The sequence below is a fragment of the Ipomoea nil genome, unplaced genomic scaffold, assembly GCF_001879475.1.
Source record: "Ipomoea nil cultivar Tokyo-kokei standard unplaced genomic scaffold, Asagao_1.1 scaffold3238, whole genome shotgun sequence".
NCBI classification, from domain to species: Eukaryota; Viridiplantae; Streptophyta; class Magnoliopsida; order Solanales; family Convolvulaceae; genus Ipomoea; species Ipomoea nil.
The window spans coordinates 1730999-1749137 of NW_017619666.1; positions in this window are offsets into that span (position 1 = coordinate 1730999).

Genomic DNA, 18139 nt, shown 5'->3' on the forward strand with positions numbered 1-18139 from the left:
CAGTTGTCACAGCCTAGAGTTTCTAGCAGAAATTACAGTAAGGAAATCGTGGAAGAGAAGAAAGGGTAAGGAATTTGAGAAAAATTGGGTAGAGAATTAGGGTTTGATTGAATTTCTCAAAAAGCATAAAAAGGCCTCAGCAAAAACTACAGGTATATAGGACAAGGTGAGCTAATACATCTAAAAATTATCCTAACAGCTTCCGAATTCCATGCTCAACAACTTCTCCTCCAGCCAAGCACAAAACGTCGTCGTCTGATTTGGTCGTTCAACCTCCTAGCTTCAAACGTCGTCGTTTCCTTTATTTTAAAACGGCTCTCAACTTCCCAGTTTCCAACGACGTCGTTCTGATTAATAGCAACTACCAATAACTTCCCGATTGCATAGGACGCCGTTTTGGTCCCTCGACGTTGCTAAAAACACTTAGCTCCTGTGAGCTATCTCCTCTGCCCTTTTGAACCTCCTCTCAGCAGCTTCTTCTTCCATTTCACTTGTCATAAACGTTACATTGCCCTCCCCTTCAAAGGATCCTTGTCCCCAAGGATCAAAGTTTGGGAATTGTTTTGTGATATGATGGAAATTCTCTCAGGTGGCTGCCTCCTTGGGTAAATTTGCCCATTGAACTGAGATCTCAGCCTCAGCTTTATTGTTCCTTTTGACCAACTTTTTTCCTAGGGCTGCCAGTGGCTGGGTCAATACCATTCCTTTAGGATCAGTAAGTGGTAGTGTAAGCTGTGGAACAATCCCTTCTCCAACTCTTTTCTTTAATTGAGAGACATGGAAAATTGGATGTATAACAGCTTCAGCAGGCAGTTCCAGTCTATAAGCAACTTCCCCAACCCTTCCTATGACTCTGAAGGGACTATAGAACCTTGCAGTGAGCTTCACATTGGACCTAACAGCCATAGAAACCTGCTTGTAGGGTTGTATTTTTAGATAAACAAAGTCCTTAACTGCAAAACTCCTCTCACTCCTGTGTTTGCCTGCCTGTTGCTTCATTCTAGCTTGAGCTTTCTGTAGGTTTTCCTTGAGGATGGCTGCCATGGAGGCCCTCTCTTTAAACCAATCATTGCCCTCCCCTTCTTTCACAACATCAAAAGTTAGAGTTGGTGGTAAATAGCCATAAAGAGCCTGGAAAGGTGAACATACACTGCAAAGAGGTATGGTAATTGGTATTATACTAATGCTCAGCTAAGTGCAGCCATTTAGCCCATGTCATAGGCTTGTGAAAAACCATACATCTTAAATAAATTTATAGGCATCTATTAACCCTCTCTGTCTGCCCATCAGATTGTGGGTGTTAGGCTGAGGACATACTCATATTCACCTGCAATTGCTTGAACAGATTCTTCAAAAACTTACTCACAAAGACCATATATCCCTATCACTCACAATATCTTGGGGAATTCCATGGAGTTTGTAGACATGTTCCATGAATACCTCAACCACCTTCTCAGTAGTATAAGGGTGAGACAAGGCTAAGAAGTGACTGTACTTGGTGAATCTGTCTACTATCACCATAATAACCTCCTTTCCTTGAGACATAGGTAGTCCTTCAATGAAATCCATTGAAATGCTTTGCCAAGCTTGTTCCGGAATCTTTAAAGGTTGCAACAACCCAGGGTAGGCTACATTTTCCTCCTTACACTTCTGACAAATATCACAAGTTTTGACTACTGCTATCACTTCATTTTTCATTCTCTTACAGTAAAACAGTTGTTTGAGTCTGTGATAGGTTACTTGCTGACCTGAGGGCCCTCCTATAGGAGAATTATGCAACTGTAACAAAAGCCTGCTCCTCAGATCCCCTTTCTGCCCAATATACAGCCTTCCTTTGTACCTAATCAACCCATCAGTCACAGTGAATAGTGAGGCTACTTCAGCTGTAATTAGTTGCTCAGTGAGTATCTTAGAAGCTAAATCATCCCCTTCATAACTCCCTATGACTTCCTCTATCCATAGTGGCTTAACAGTTGAGATAGCCAAGTGTTCAGCTTGACCAGTATCCCTCCTTCTAGACAAGGCATCAGCAATACAATTGTCAACTCACTTCTTGTACTGGATGGTGTAATTCAGTCTCAATAACTTGCTAAGTCCCTTCTTTTGCATAGTTGTTGTTATCTTCTGCTCCAACAGAAATTTCAAACTTTGATGATCTGTCTTGATAGTGAATGGCCTCCCAATCAAATAAGATCTCCACTTATCAACTGCATTGATGATAGAGAGATTATAACATTTCATTTTCTAAACTCTAGAGCCCATAAATAAGCAATCTAAACAGGATTAATCAAGGTAAGATTAATTAAACAAGGCATAAAATCCAATTAAAAAACTAAGGGGAATGTCACCGCCACAGTTACCCACTCTCGCGTAACTGCACAGGCTAAACAAAACTACTAGAACTGGAGTCAAAGCTCGATAAAACAACAAAAGGGGAAGCAATCCCCGGTGTCTACGCACCATCAAAAGATAACTGTGGTTTAACTACTACTAAAGTCACTGAACTGTTTAACATAGGAGAAACACTAATCTAGCCTCAAAACAAAGTCACTAGAGCTACACATACTACTATACGATGCGCGCTCTCATCATGAACTGGGCCCACCTGAAAGGGGTTATAAAACATGTATGAAATAAACCCGTTAGCATATAATGCTAAGTATAAAACCACTCAACCCTTTATAAATACTTTATAACACTATATCATACTCCATATGTTTAATAAAATCATATCATATATTTTATTAAATAAAAGCTTTTATTTATAGAGGAGAAATTCTTGAGGTAGAGGATAGCAAGCTCAAAGATATAACCCATAGATTCTTAAATCTATTATTTTGTCCTAAGATATATGGTATAGTTGTTCATGGTAGGATATAATTCATTCTCTCGTTTGCTTCGGACAAACTGATATGATATAATTCGCTTCTATCTTCCAAGCCAATAACATCTAAATCAATCATATCATGTATGCCATAAGTCAAAGATCATTCTTATGAAGGAGTATACTACTCCTTAAACAGCACAGAATTGCACTAACCCATATTCGGAGAGGATTTGTCATGTTGACATCATAAATTTAGTCAAAAGAGGATTATCATAATTTTTTGATAATAACAATCCTTCTGGGATTGATATAGGATTTATGGAACAAATAATAATTCAAATTTGAATTAGCAACCAGTCAATTACATACGAGAGTAATGTTGAATGCATGAGAAAAATTTCCATATACAAATAAGCATGCAAACTAAGAGAATTAACTCTGAGAAGTAAATTTACTCTGGAAAATAAAGTTCCAGAAAGTAAAATTTCAAGAAGTAAACCGAGAAGTAAGATTACAGAGGTTAGCTTAGAGTTGTAAGCTTAGAGAGGTAAACTTTTTGAATAGTCAATTCGAGTAGTAAACTCTGCAAGAAAAATCAACAAAGTAAAGTCACTTTGCACTCAAAAACACATTTGGAATGTATATACTACTCGGTTACGTAATAAATTATTGTGGCCATGAATTAACTTTTCGGGTGCTTCAAGCATAAACTAACTTCTCGGATGCTTCATGCTTCAAGCATGAGCTAACATTTTTATCCATGAATATATTTTCATGAATTACTCAAACATTATCATGACACCAATCATTTCTTCATTAATACCTCATCATTTCATCATCACTATCTATCACAGTATTTGCTTCAGGCAAACTAGAATCGGCAAGATGAGAGTACAATGTTACTCACATGAAAAGTAGACAAAGTATTTTCAAATAACTATTTCTCTTGAAACTTCTTGTTTGTAGAGTTTTAATTGTAAGGTTATTTTATGCAGAGCTGAATAATAATCAGTTACTAACTTATAATCTTAAAACTTAAGATTAAGCTAGTCAAATTGTGTCTTAGGAAGGACAATAGATGACTACTAGTCAAAATGGTCCTTCAGGGACTTCCATAACGCAATAGGGACTTTTTCAATCGAATACTCATTTTTAAGATCGTGGTTCAAGTAGTGACGTATGAAAATGAGAGCTTGTGCCTTCTGGGCATCGGTGCTCTGTGACTTAGCAACAAAAGTTTGGCTCAATTCCTTAGATGCCAAATATATTTCAATATCCAAAGCCCAAGTGAAATAATCGCTATCGACATGAGCGAGCTCAATAAATTCACATTTTCCAATGAAAGGCATGATCTACAAGATCATCATTTGATGCAACTTTAGTAAGCAATGTGACAACTTGGGGAAAACCCATTATTTTGAATACATGTTCAAGCAATGGATGAAGAAACATCTTTTACATAAATATGTATATCTGTTTCTTAGCATTCTAATACAAACACAACAATCCGATGCAAACATATAATAAGGACCGATTATGCATTTGATATCCATAGTCATAGAACATATATGGATACATATACATACAATTTGGCATATAACTACATGTATTTACCATTTCAAAGCATCATGGTTCATATAGAGTCTAACTCATATACAAGAATTGAGAGAATAAATAAAGATAATATGTATTTACAAATTCATGTATTTACTCAAATTCTTAACCATGTCTTGATGAGGGGTTCATCACTCAAAAGTTGTTAACAAACATGAAGAATAATCACTCATTTCATAGAAACAATAATTGAAGGTTCCAAACCAAACTCATAGCCATATATACACATAATATTTATATATAAACAATGTCATATGATTCAAAAAATAAAATGCACAGGAAAACGAACAAATAATACCGTTCACCGGAGATTAGAATAGAGACTCGTGCTGATAACGTGTTGTAATTTAGCCTATCAACTAGCTCAGTTCTCGCGTGATGTTTGTACAGTATTGCTTCGTGATTGTATGTATATGAGTATATAGAATAGATAAGTAAAGGGAAGATGAAGAACACAATGTATATAACACAATTTCATAAGACCATCTTTTCATTAAGCATTCACCCTCAATTTATACGGACCATTACAACCTTTCACATACTCATCATAATTAATGTAATAAGTAAAGGCTAAGGAAATTTCTCAAGTTTAATGGTCATAATAATAACATATTTATAACATTTATCAAGTTTTGGGAAATATTTTTAGAAAATTCAATTTCAGAAAGAAAAATATATTTTCCTATATGTATTATAATTATTCTACAGTCTTCCAAGTCATATATAATTCTACCCTATTCCCTTTGTAAGTGTCCATCAAATCAGACATTCTTGTAGACCTTCCATTAAGTTTGCATGACATTAAATGTTCATGTCTTCCTAATGATGAAAACCATTAGAAATGGCGCCACCCCTTCACAATTCCCAATTACACTCATTTGCTTCAAACCGTTTCAAGCTACCCATTTGGGACAAAAATGAGAAAACACAACTCACTCATACAACGTATAAAAAATCTTCACCTTCAAAACTCTCTCCATTCTCTCAGAGACCCAAGAAAACCGATCACCACCCAAGAGAACCCTTTACCCACTCAAACAATCAAACCACCGTCAAACCCTCCATAAATTTTCTCTGCTCTAGAATGGCGAGCAACTCCACGGCGACGGCGACGGCACCATCTACTACAAACGGGGAAGGAACTATGGAGATGCCTACTCTAACTCAACTGGCGAAGCAGACACACTGCGCAGATTTTACACATCTTTGATTTCCTAAATGTAGTCGACAACAAAAATTTGGGAAATCAAAATTTTCAAGCCCTAGGTGACAGTGGCATCCTCAAGTTATGTACATATCCCTTTTCTAGATTTTGTGAGGAAGATATAGCAGAATTCTATTTGCATTCATCTGTGGAAGTTCAATCAATTAGATCTACTGTGAATGGTACTCATGTTGAATAACGCCTAGTGACCTAAGGGATAATTTTGAGTTGCCTGAAACTGATTTGGAGATAGATAATCATGTCTTTGATCATCAAGAATTTTGGTCTTTAATTCGTGGGGAATATTCACCTAAAACACCCAAGTTTTCAAGGTTTAAGAAATTTTTGACGCGGAATTTGAAAAATTTATTGATATTCTCTACAAGTGCTTAGACTGTCGTACCTCTAGCCTAGATGAGATTAAGCCACAAAAGATTTCTTTGATGAATGGTGTGTGGTAGGAAATTAAGTTTATTTGGGCTGGGTATGTTCATAAAAAATATTGCAGATTATTGTCGTTCTGTTGTACCTTTAGAGAATAACAAATTTAAACAACATGTGAGTTTTGGATTTGTTATTTATGAGATTTTAAGGAAGAAAGGAGTACCAGTAAGGAAATAGAAGAATGTTGTCAGCTTCAAATATTTGTTTAGGAACCCAAAAACCTTTAAAAGAAGGAAACCTAGTGAGGCTTACACCAGTAGAGAAACTATGAGTTATAATGCTCCTAAAAAGAAAAGAGGTAGACCAGCATGGAGATTTTCTAGAATTTCTGAAGGACTTGGATCAAATGAGGCACCCTTGGTGATTGTTGAGTCTGCAAATGATGGAGCAGTAACTTCAAATTTAAATGTAACTGTCATTGTGCCTGTAATGCCAATTGGAAGATACTATCAATCATACCCACCATCACTACCAACTAGAATTGTCTTAACTAATGTTGAAAACCTTGTATCTCCACTGCAAATTGAAGGACTGGACTCACAACTTGAAGCAAATATTCTAGAAGTAAGAAAGGAATCATTTGTTGATAAAGATCCAATTCTTGCCACTGAATTGGTAAGGGTGAAAGAACGGAGGAAGTGGAGATTAGAAGAGTTTCAATCTCACATTTCCAAAGCTGGACTTGAGATTGAGAGGGAAGAAATATTTGCATTTGCTTGGCAGGGAACAAGTGATATAGCTATTGCCATCCAAATGTCTACAATTGAAAATGTTTATTCTAGCGAAGTACAGGCTAAGCTGGCAGGATCTAAAGAAAAATTGCCAGTTTTGGAGGAAAGTTTTCATGCATTATTTGCTAAAGATTTGGAAGAGATAGATCAAGCAAACTTGCAACAAGGATTACAAAGATCTCTTGTGGACTTTCACCATTATCAGGAGAAACTTCTAACATTCGAAGTGTTGAAAATTACAATGGGGAAGGCCGTGTGACTGAAAATGAGAGGAAAAATCCTATTTTGAATGAGGAACCAATCACAATTCCAGAGCAGGATCAAGCCACAGATGTAGTTATGAATCCGGCCGAGCTATGTGTAATGAATGAGGTACCAGCCAAGATTCAAGATGAGATACCAGCTGAGGATCTAGTCGAGGATCCAGTTGAGGAAGGAGTCACGAATGCATCCACAAAAATTGAAGAGGGACCAGTCACAGTTCCTGGCAATGTTAAACCAATTAGAGACACAGTTGCGGATCTAGTTGAGGTTGAGGAACCAGCCACAATCACGGTTCCTACTAGACAAAATGACGAGAGAATAGCATATCAGACACAGTTACGTTTACAACTGAAGAAAATCTTGAAGGTCAAACAAGCTTAGTCACGGTTCCAGTTTATCTAACCTCAAGGGAATCAGACAATGTCCAAGATGAATCTCTGGTGGAGATCAACATTGAATAAAATCAAACTGATTTTCCTAAAGAAGTGCCAACCACATCAAAATCACAGGAGATAGATACCATTAAAAATCTTCCAATCAATTTGGAAGATACTAAACATACTTTACTTGAAAATCTTGTTGATACACAGGTTGTTGATGAAGAATATTTGTAAGATTTTGAATCTGATGAAGAGGCAGCAATTCAAAAATCAACAAAAGAAGAAGACTTATCATGTGCGAGTCATCTAATTGAAGTGAAAATAACCATGATGGAGATGAAGAGATGATAGTGCCAACTGAAGGAGAGGGAATGCAGTTGATAACAGTTCCTATTCATCACAACGAAAGAGAATTAATCACGCAATCAAAGCAATTGAAGAAGAATCTGACAAACAATATGGTTGAAGATGAAGAAAAATTGCTGAGCAGTTTGTTTATCAAGGTTAATGAGTGTCAAGAAAACATCTGCACAAAGATTGCCAATGCAATGGAAGTTAGAGGAGATCGTGGCGGGCATACCTTTGAAGATATCTACAAGCAGATGAGAAGTTTAAGTGATTATCAGAAAAACTTAAACACGGTAATGCAAGAGTACAAAGAGAAGAAAGAAAAGAATTGGGATGAGAAATTTGCAGCATTGACCAAGAAAATTGAAGTTGAGAGACACAATGCTAACATTTTCACAGTTGTTCAGTGCATAAGTCTACTAAAGGTAATTCACCAACAAGAAGATAAAATCTTTTCTTTACATAATGAGTTATCTGCCTTTAGGAGTGAACACACTGCCAAAGTAGATAAAATTGATGATAATGTTGAAAATTTGCTTGATTATGCCAAAAAGGGGAAGAGCAGTCATTTGTCTCTCGGTTCCTCTACTGTTATGGGCACGAATAGTGGCAGAGAGGGAAAGAAAAAGAAAAAAGTCATTTTGGATTTACGAGTTCTGCAAATGATCCAAGACCAAGGTTTGGGATCATACATTACTTTGCTAATGATGGAACATCACCCTATACCATGAAGAATGTCCCCGGTATCATGAAGAAACAACCTGAATGAGATAAAAGATTATGAGTTGCACAGAAGAACAAGAAGCTAAAGGAAAAAAAGGAAAAGATAAAAGTTCAGCAAATCCACATGTTCACATGATAAATGCACTAGAACATTATGCAGGTCACAAAAGAGAGTTCTTGGAAGAAGGAAGATCCTTTGAAGAATGCATTAAGTGGTTTTTAGCAGGAGCACTACCAGGAGTCCAGGAGATAATATTATACAAGCCTTTAGCTATTACAATACATGTCAAGTTTCTGATGAATATTTTCTTGATGAATATGTGAAAGATTTCATGAAGCTCAGAGATCATATCAACAACAAGCTCAGAGAAAAATCAAGAAAATGATATCTTTCTAATAATATGTTTTATTTCCTTACTGTTGGACGGTTCTATAATAATTTACTATGCAGTTGATATTATAATTTTGGTTCAGTTTATGCTATCGCTAGTGTCTTATGAAGTGATTTTTACACTTAGTTTGTATCAATAATCGCATGCCTGAGAATTTTCATTCGAATTAATCAATAGTGGTCTCAAGAATGCAATTAGGAATCTGTCTAAAAACAATTCTTCTAGGTCATATATTCTGTTAAACTCATCTAAGGCTAGTCAAAATAAAATAAAAAGTTCAAATTTGTTTATGACTAAGCCAAATGTCTGAGTATAGGTTTTGACATCATCAAAAATGGAGAAATTGTTAGGAATATACTATAATTAGATTTTGATGAGTCAAAATGTAATTTTAGGATAAAAATTTTAGACCCATATATTTGTATGAATTTTTGTAATTTTATTTTGATCAAGAACAAAAGATAATAAGTCCAAGAAATTCATGAAGAAGAAATCAAGGAAGAAGAAGAGATCAAGTCATGCTTGAAAATTCCTTATCAGTCACGGTTTCAAATTTATTAGAAAAGAGCCACGCTCTAAATTTAAAAGAAATAAGCCATGCTCTAATTAAAATGAGATGAGATACAGTTGATATTGAAGAAGAACTAGGGATCAAAACTCATCAGAGACAATTTGAATGAATGGAGCCACACTCTCTATTTATTAAAAGGACTATCTTTTTACGCGTTTTGCGTGAATGGGATAATACCCAATGATTATTTTTAAATAAGTATTTTAAAATATATCAATGTAATATTATATAGGAGATGCTTATGCATAGGTAAATAAATGTTGAATTTGTTTATTTAAATCGATAATTTAAAGAATATAAATTCAAGATAATATATGAGAGATTGATTATAATTGTCACTAAAATAAATGTTTGCAACTTTGTAATAACGCTAGTCTAAATACTTAGTCTTAAAGCGATAGTCTAAATAAATACTACTTTTGGTTTAAATTTCTCTAATTCTTCTTAATTTTCTTTTGGATAGCATTGTCATTGTTTTCATCTTCAGTACATGTGCCCTTTTTTTTATTGGTAGTGTGACATGTGCAATTAGGTTACTGGTGGCAGCATAGAGGGATTCATCATGCAATGAGATTAGGGTGTAGGAAGCTTTAAATTTGCCTTGCTGTGTATATGACTGAGATTTTAGTTGTAATATAAACTCTTAATCTTACAAACACCTATTGATATTTAGTAGTGGTAGTTTTTCCCCTACGTGTTTCATGTGTTGTGAGATGTGTGTCGTAGGTTATAATGTGAAAGTATTGAACAAAATATTAATATTTATTATATTTGTATAAAATACTTGGTAAATAAATATATATAACATGTTTTGTATTATAACTTTGATATCTAATTACAAGATCATGTAAAAAGAAGACAATGGACAATGTAGTAAATATAATAAATTAATAAATTTGAAGGTAAGGAATCTTTGAATTGTAGAAATAAAAATAATATAACTAATGAAATTATATTTCTTTCAAATTTTTTTATAATGAATAATTTTTTTAAATAAAGCATTATAGACATCTAATTCTAAATTAATTAAATGCATATGTATTATTTTTTGTTGTAGCTACTAATTTATTTTTAATTTAATAAGAGTAATAAAGTGTCGTACATACTTTTCATCGACAATAATGAAATCAATGATTTTTTTTTTAATTTCCATTCCTTGTTGAGACAAATTGTTTTGAGAGTTTGTCAATGACAATTGCTACAATTGTTGTCAATAGATGATAATAATAAATAATTCAAAATATATGGTTACAATAGATATTGTTATAATGATATAGTAAAAATTAACTTACAAATTTCTTTAGAAGTTTTCATGCATTGATAAAATTATGATGTGTAAACTTGTTCAATTGGAGCTAGTAGGATGTTAACATTGTCAATTATTTGGAAAATGGTCCTACTATTTTAGAGTACATGTGTAATTGTATTTATGATCAACAACTTTGTAGTTAGGTTGTGCAAGTCTGACAATAATTTAAGAACAATTTTGTTCGATAAAAAAATAGTATAATTATTTGTAAAATAATGTACAATTGTACCATTATTAAAAAAAATACAAAAAATATTAATACCGTAATGACCTAAATCATTCCAATAATGCAAAAGCATAATTGAAATATTAAGTTTTGTTCTAGCTAAATAATCAAAAGAAGATTAATTAAACGTTAAAAAAAAAAAAAAGAGAAACTTAACCTAAATTTGTTTTTTTTTTTTTTTTAAATCAAGAAAATCAAATGATGTTTAAAGTTCCTGATTTATAGTCTTTGATGCTCAACTTGAATGCTATGTATTAATACATTTTAACATATTCATAATATATGTTTAACAATTATATCAACTCTAATTGGGATGAGGTTCGAACCTAAGACCTTTCTTATATAAATTAATGAGTATGTTAAAAATAATAAATAGTTAACGAAATATTTTGTTACTAAAGTTTTTAATGTACTTATAATAAACTAAATATTATAAAAATTAATTATAAATAATTTGAGTTAAACGTAATTGATTAAACTAAACACATTAAATGAGACAAAATGAGTACATAAAAGTCAATCAAATACTGTTAGTTACATCATAAGTGAACAATAAAATATAAATATAAATGATGGATGTAGCATAACTTTTTACAATTTTTTTTTTTAGTTATGATGTCGAGAGGGTGGTAGTAAAAAATTAAATTGACAATTTTTTGATTATAAATTATATTTTACCTACTCAATCATTTACTATTATAGCATAAAAAGTCAATTTTTTTACTATCAAAATTTGATCTTGTGACATTCTCAAGGTGCTTGACAGATATTTTTATTTAAGAATATGTAATAACGTCAACGAAATATCATATAATTTTCCATAGAGAGAAATTGATTGTGAAATAAATATGCGTACTACACTACAATGAGAGGCGGCCATTTCCACGCAAGGTAAAAGGGAGATTTACTTATTATTATTATTATTTTATTTTTTTTGGGACTAACAAACAAAATACGGACTGGACGACTTTATCCTTCCAACTACCGCTCCGATCTTTCCCGCGCTATTTCTCCCACCTCCCTTTGCAAAATCCATATACGGACTACGGACTGTTTTTTATTTAATACGGATTACGCCAAACACTTTATCTTTGATTGCACCCACAAATACACTCTATGATTTTTATTTTTTTTATTTTTATATTCCAATTAAATCAAGTTATTGGACTGAATTTGATTTAATAATTCTTTACGTCGCTGAAATTGATATGTTGACTAGTTTATTGCATTAGGTATTAGTTGAGTGTAGAAAGATGTTTGGTAAATTAGTTGTTAGTTGGTAATTGATTACATGCAAATGACTTTCTCAAAAAGTTAATTGAAAAAAATGCGACTTTTTGAACTTTAGTATTTGAGAGCAATAAGTTGTTACAAAAAGCTAATTAATCAAACACTTATATTGATTGTTTAACCAAAGTTAAACAACTAATAGTGGTCAAACAAATCAAAATTAACTGATAAGCTAACTATGTTACCAAATAGGACCACTCTCCCCTAATAACTGATAATGAAATGGAGTTCAGATTCTGGCATATCTTTCTGTTTTTCAAAAAGCATATTCATTTAGATGTTGCAACATTATTAATTTTTGTAAGTATATTTTCATCTTGTGGGCTACTCAGTTGGTTCGATTAATTATTTTTAAATTTTATTGGAAACTTGAAGAATCATTGAAAAATATTAATTGATAAGGAAGTAAAATTCTTTATGCACAAAGTATATAGAATAAATGAAAATTTGAGAAAGAGACCATACCTAATGTATAAAATAAAATAAAATAAACTGCTTCCACACTTTGGATTCGCACGTTCAACAGGTACACTTAGTCTGGCTGACTTGTTTGACTGATATATCTATTCTTTCTCAATTTTCTTAGCTTTATTTGACACTTTTCATTGACGCACTTGGCTTCAATACGCTATTTCTCACCACGGATACTGATCATCTTACAAATTTCATTAAAATATGTACTAATATATATATATATATATATATATATATATATATATATATATATATATATATATCCTCATCCATTGCCACCAATCACTACCTAACCTATCGTATTGATCTCTTCCCCCCCCCCCCCCCACACAAAAATATATATAGGGTGCAGGGCCGGTCCTATTATTTTATAGGCCCGGGGCATAACAAAAGAAATAGGCCCTACCTGTTGTTAATCAATCGTTATGATGTGCATGGTGCACACGGTTGCGAACGACGCCGTTTCACTGTGGTAGAGTAACGGTGCTGTTAGTGGCACCGTTTAACTCCACCAATCATTTTTTTAAAAACTCCAATCGACGGAATTTCTACCATTTTCGGTATGGATATATAGTTCACTAATTCTGGATATATAGTTCATTAATTCTGGATATATAGTTCATTAATTCTGGATATATAGTTCACTAATTCTGGATATATAGTTCATTAATTCTGGATATATAGTTCATTAATTTTGAATTTATACTTCATTAATTCTGAATATATAGTTCATTCATTCTGAACACACAGATGCAGCGAACTAGTCATCCATTTAAAATAATATAATCAGGATGTCATCACACTACATGATAGTTGGCACAAATCTTATTAACTAGATATTCATTAAAAATTTTTTTTACTTTTCAACATTCTGGTATTGTTTTCAAAAAATATTCTATTATCTAGTCTCACAAATCAGGGGGTTTTGTTGACTAAAAAATTCTGAATAAATAGCATTTAGAATAATTATGAACTTATGATTCTTTGAGAAAAATAATTTAAATAGAAAGCATATTATAAATGACAAATGTTATTTATTTATATGTTTTTAGAAATACTATTTATTTATATGTGTTTAGGAATACTTTTAGCATTAACTAAAACTCAAAAAAGAAAAAAAAAACATAAAGCGGAGAAGGAGGCATTTGGATTTCAGTTTTCAACATTCTATAAACAAAGTGGAAGATAACAGATTTGACCCCATATCCTTTGGTTTCACTGCGTTTCAGTCTAGGCACCACCAAAACAGACAACTTCACCTTTGTATTAGCCAAATGTATATGAAATACTTATACATATAAATTATATATAAAAGGAATAGGTGTTAGGTGGGCCCCCCTCCAGGCATGGGTACTAGGTAAGGGCCCAGCCCGCCCTTATCCAGGGCCGGGCCTGATAGGGTGGTGTTCCAATGAGAATCACTCACCTTATGAGAACTTGTAAACTTATACATAAATACAAACAAGCGTTTACATAAATGCATACAATCTCATATTATATTACACAATGCACACAATTTTCTCTGAAATAGTTTGCATGCATTTATGTAGACAATTGCGTATATTTATGTACAAGTTTACAGGTTCTTACAGGAGGAGGGATTTTCATTTGATCAATAACATATTATGATTTATGACAACAAAAGTAATTTTAAATTTTAATTTTGATAATATGAATAATGTCTAAGGCTATGTTTGGCAAACCTAGCTGAAAAGGTAGCTGAAAGCTCACAAGCTATAAGCTAGAAGCTGAAAATTGAAGAACTGTTAACTAGCTGATTATGCTTAAAAATGTTTGGTAAATTTACCTTTTTGAGAAGCTGATAAATATAAAAAGACTAAAAAGGGTATTTTCATAAAATTTAAATGATGTAATTATTATACTCCGTGTAAATGATGTAATTATTATGTTATTTTTATATTATTAAATATATGAGATATATTTAATTTATAAGAAAAAAAGATTTTGTTTTTGCAATATATATGAGATATATATTAAATTAAAATAAAAGAACAAAATTTTAAATGAAAAGGGTAAATGATGTCATTTATTTATGAATAGACGATTGGAGTTAGAACTTTAAGAAGTTGCTAGATGGTGAAGAGAGAGAGAGAGAGAGAGAGAGAGAGAGAGAGAGAGAGAGAGAGAGAGAGAGAGAGGATGAATAAAAATATAGGAGAAGATAAAATGTTAAAAGAGTTTTAATTGAGAAGGGTAAAAGATGTCATTTATTTAAAATAATAAGAATAAAGATGGAAAAAAGTTAGGAATCTATTAGTTTATTTTTTTAAAACACTATCAAAGATAGCTTTTCAAAATAAGTTCTTATTTTAAACTACTAGCTTATAAACTCCTAAATAAGCTCTGCCAAACAGAGCTTAACTTTAAGCTTGAGCAAATAAGTTATATTTATATAAGTAAATACAAGTAAAAAATATATAATAAGGTAATAAGAAAAATAATATGATAATAAATATAAGTGTAGTAATGAATATAAATATATAAATAGACAATGGTGAGAATGTGGGTATAGTGATATATAACCATATAAATAATAATTGATTTAATTTTCATTTAAAAAATAACTTTTAAAAGTTGTCTAATTTTCTAAAAAATTTAAAAATATTTTCAATTTTCAAAATGAAAAACTTTACTAATAAACATATTTTCTATTTTTTATTAATTGTCTAATTTTTTAGAAAATTTTTAATTAGTAAACAGCATGTTTCCATTTGTTTAGTGAACTCATGAGAATTTTTGTTTTTTTTTTTTTTTTTTTTCATTGCAAAAAAAAACCTTCAAAAAACCATAGCAGCCCTCATTGGGAAGAAAAAGTTTCAGACACAACTGACACCTCCTCTCTCTCTCTCTCTCTCTCTCTGGGGCGGGGGCGCGCATTTATCTCTGTGCAACACACAAATCGATCTCCATAATAATATCTCTCTCGGATTTTTTCCGTCGTTGCATTTCTCTATAATACTGAGAACGAAGTTGGAGTAACCTACAAGCTCACTCTTCTCTAGGAAACTCTTGCCAGCCGGCCTCCGGGAAATGGAAGATAATTATGCAGTGGGTATGAAGAGAGAAGGGAGCTGTGAACCGGACGGTGAAGGAGTCAAGAGAGCGAAGACTATGGCGGGTTTCGACGTCGTCGGTGAGGGGGAGAGTGGCGATAATGGAGATATGATGGCGTGGTTGAACCTAGACGACGACGCAATGACGGAGCTGTCGAAGCTGTTGGATCCCGAAACGGCGTCGTCGCAGCAGGAGGTCAGGGTCAAGTTCATCCACGACGCGTACTCGCCGCCGGTCATTTTCAAGTCGTCGGCGTACGTTACCATCAACGGCAACGAGGAGTCCTGCGGCTCGTCTTTCTCCGACCAGGAATCCTCCGTGATGGCGAGTATCGACATGGGCGGCGTCACGGGGGGGTTCGAAGGGTGGGCCAGGAAGGATAGCGGCTGCGCGTGGGGTCCAGACGCCGACGAGGCTCGCGGGTGGGTGGTGGAGCACGAGGATGTGGGATTGGGAAGTTTCTTCGGCTTCAAAATGGACGGTGGAGATTGGCCGGGCTGCTATATTGACGCTCCTGATGAAGATTCCATGTGGGTCAAGTTTCTGGATGAAGAGTTGATTTAACTTGTGCTCTTTAAATCAAATAAAAAAACAACGTATTAAAATTGGGTGAAATGTGAAAAGTGATTTCCAATGTGGGGTCTTTTTGTAATTAGTTAAAACTGAAAGGGCTAACGTTGAAATAGTTTTGGTAGAGGACTAGAAGGTTTGAGGAATAGGGATGACAATGGGTTCGGTGTAGGTCGGGGAGGGCTACATCCATCACCCGGTCCACCATATATTTTCTCTACCCACCCCTACCTCCAATCTGTTCGGGTGGACTTTTTCAGAACCCACCTCCATCGAGTGCGAGAGCCCACTACGGATACCCACCACTTATTATCTTATTATGTTTTTCAAAAAATAATATTTAAATTATTTACACATAATAAAAAAATAAAATTCATTAGTGATACTAAAACATAAATAATGAAAATATTTAAATATAATAACTAAATTGTTAATTTTTAAAAATAAACTTAGTAGTTTTGATATAAAAAATAGTAAAAAGATTACGAAGTTATATAATTTTTTATAAATAATTACATACTAGTACTTATTTACTATTGTATATATATATATATATATATATATATATATATATATATATACACACACATGGTGGGTTGTGGGTTGAGTGGGGTTCTAAACGGGTCTTGTACATAGAATTCGAATCTAACTCGACCCACCACCCACCATTATCCAAAAAATTTGATCCATACAAGTAAATTTGGGTGAATATCCACGGATTGAATTGAAATTGTCATCCCTATTGAGGAGTGCAGTGGTTTAGATTTTAGTTTTGGAGAACTGAAACAAATTGAAAACAGAAGAAGGTTGTAGAGAATAAAAGGACTAAACTGATATCTGGCGTTTTTCCTATATTTTATTGATGAAATGATTTTAATTGTTAATTTTTTTAACAAAACATTATTGGTATTAAAATTTGTAGATATACTACTGTGACTAAAATTTTCCACCAAAATCTATAAAATCGAATCGAAAAATTTATGGTAAAAGATTTTAGTAAATAGTTACACTAATTTGTAGTCTGGAGAGTGTGGTTAAGTGGAAGATACTTATTCACCTTTAGCCAAAGGTCAAATGTTCAATTTTTGGTTTTGAGAATAGAGCAATTGTGTCCGACAATAGAAACTCTGGGTATACCTAAAAAAGTTACACTAATTTGTGACGAGTCTGCACGAGAATAACCATAGTAACATATTTTAAAATTTAAAAAATTTAATATATATTTATACTAATTCAAGCTTTTATTTATTTTCAAGATGAGAGCAAAGCTCTATTTTTCTAGACTATCAGACCCTTTCCAAAGCTCTATTTTTCTAATTATGGGCTTGTTTAACAATCAACGGTTAGCGGTAATGAATTGTATTAGCGGTTAACAAATAGTGGATTGTGTTAACGGATTTGATCATCAGATTGTATCAGCAGTTTGTAAAAAGATGTTTGATAAAATTAGCGGTTAATATATAAAGTGACCAAAAGGGTATACATATAATAATAATAATAATAATAATAATAATAATAATAATAATAATAATAATAATAATAATAATAATAATTGACGGTAATAATATTACCGGAAATATAATATAATAGTAACGAATAAGAGAGTAACAATAGTTGTATTGCCTTTGTCTCAGTATAGAAAGTACAGTGTGTCCTGCTCAGCTGAGGGAAGTTCTATTTATGCTAGGTCCTAACGG